Source organism: Propithecus coquereli, unplaced genomic scaffold (genome assembly GCF_000956105.1).
Source record: "Propithecus coquereli isolate 6110/MARCELLA unplaced genomic scaffold, Pcoq_1.0 Scaffold65, whole genome shotgun sequence".
NCBI classification, from domain to species: Eukaryota; Metazoa; Chordata; class Mammalia; order Primates; family Indriidae; genus Propithecus; species Propithecus coquereli.
Window position 1 is genome coordinate 831,898 of NW_012152507.1, and position 2,316 is coordinate 834,213.

Consider the following 2,316-nt stretch of genomic DNA (forward strand, 5'->3'; position numbering starts at 1 on the left):
GCCATTGTTCTGTCTTCTTTTAAAAAGTTTCTGTTCATGTCCTTTCTGTTCATGTTTTTGTTAATTTTCTTAAGTTCTATGTAGATTCTTGTTATCAGCCCTTTATCGGATGTGTAGAATGCAAATATTTTCTCCCAAGTAATATTCATTGGGTGTCGGTCAGGTGGGAGGGAGGTGGTGGGGGGTAGGTAAACTCACAACTATGGATGCAGAGCGCACTGTATGGGGGAAGGGCACATCTGCAGCCCTGGCTTGGGTGAGGCAAAGTTATTATATGTAACCAAAATTTTTGTACCCCCATAATATTCTGAAATAAAAACAAAAGAATTCAGAGAGCAGGATATTGGAAGGATCCTCTACGTGAATTTTGAAAATACCAAGAACTAGAAATGTGTGCTGTTAAAAAGAAAACAATGTGAGGATGCTAACATTTTTTGGACTAATAGTGACCTGGGGTTCTATTGATAATTACAACAAAGAGGAGTAGCAGGTGGTATAGTTGTGTTGGCATAACCTTCAAAGGAACCAGAGGATTTTATGGAGAGGACATGGGAGATGATCCGGAATTGGTAACGAGATACTAGGAAGACACCTTATCCCATTTCAGGGCTCAGTGACATGAAAGATGCCTGCAGCAGAAACATGATTCAGAGGACAGGATTCAGGTGGAGCACAAAAGTAAAGGGGATAGTCTTAGAAGAGGTTAAAAATACAGGGTACTAATGTTCTATCAGCGAAAATGGCCTTCATTAGCTACTGTGCCTGAATACCCAGAAATTTCCATTTTCATGATATGAGAAAATAAGACAATACAATTTCCAGGGGTCATGTTAGTTTCTTAGGCTTCTATAACAAAGCCCACAAACTGGGCAGCTTAAAACAACAGGAATGTATTGTCTCACAGTTCTGGAAGCTATAAGTCTGAAATCAAGCAGAGCTACCCTCCGTCTGAAATCTGCAGGGGAGAATCCTTCCTCATCTCTTCCAGATTCTGATGTTTGCCAGTAATCCTTGGTGTTCCTTGGCTTGTAAATGTATCACTCTAATCTCTGCCGCCATTGTCATGTGGAGTTCCTCCTATGCGTCTCTGCCTCCTCTTCTTACAAGGACACCAAGCATATTGGATTAAGGGCCCATCCTGCTCCACTATGTCCTCATCTAACTAATTACATTTACAATGACCCTATTTTCAAATAAGACTTTATTTTCTGATGTACTGAGGGTTAGGACTTCAACATATTTGGGGGTGGGGTGGGGGAAATAATTCAACTCATAACAGGGTATTGAGAAAAAATAATACATCTTTTATGGAATGTGTTCATATTTTAAGTCACTCAGGTTTTGTCCTGCTCAGTAAATGAGGCTTAGTAACCCCGTGTTTAAGAAATTCCTATTGTTTGTAAAACACATGACAACCTAAACAGACAAAAAGCGCATATACACTATGCATATGATTTAAAGTCATATAACATAGAAGCATCTACTGATGAGTGTGATGATGCCACTGAACCTATTGGGATAGCCCAGTTGGCTCAGAAGGGAAGCATTAAGCTTTTAAGTTGAGGGTCTTGGCATTTCTTTCACTATTCTTATAGCTCTATTATTTTAAAATGTTTAACCAACTAATGCTCACAAGCCCATGAGTCTGTGAATGGGAGAAAGCTTGTAATAAAGAGATGCCATAATTTTTATCAACTGAGAAAATTTATTGTAATGGCATGAAGATAGGAAGGAGATGGATAAAAGTATTTACTTGGCTCTTTAATCATGAGCTGAAAAAGGGTCCCAGAGATTTCAGCCTCTGAGATACTCGAAAGTGTTACCCCAGGTCTCAGGCCCCTAGTTGCGGCTATAACTTCTCTCCTGCTCTTCTTAAATGAGTTATGTGAGTAAGAGTTGTCACTCTCCTGCAATGGAGAACAGCGGGGCTATGCAGCCATTTACTGGGCACTTACTGGATGCCGAGCTCTATACTAGCCCCTTGACCCACTGCAAGCGGGACCTCAGACTGCCGGGATGCTATGCCCACTGAGGACTGCTCCTGGGTAACTGTCCTTGTGATCCCAGGATTTGGAAAAAAGCACTGATGGGTGATTCCAGAATCTCACATTTAGTGAGCAGGTAGGTACATAAGAAGTCTTTTCTTCCAAATTAATGCAAATATTCACTTTAGTTTCAATTTAACTCAGTGCAAATTCTGAATTGGTAAAGTCCAAATTCATGAGGTTTTTCATGCTGAGGAAAGTGATCTGATTATTTGACTCTTCTTACCTTGCCATAATGGAGCCAGCATTTCAGAAGGGAGGGTAAGGCTGA

General features: G+C 40.5%; 1 protein-coding gene across 2 annotated transcripts in view; it reads right to left on the bottom strand.

Annotated features, from left to right (window-relative positions):
* The window catches only part of SLC10A7 (solute carrier family 10, member 7), a 280,802-nt gene that overhangs the window by 83,107 nt on the left and 195,379 nt on the right, over window positions 1-2,316 (bottom strand). The gene's annotated exons all lie outside the window — the stretch shown is intronic.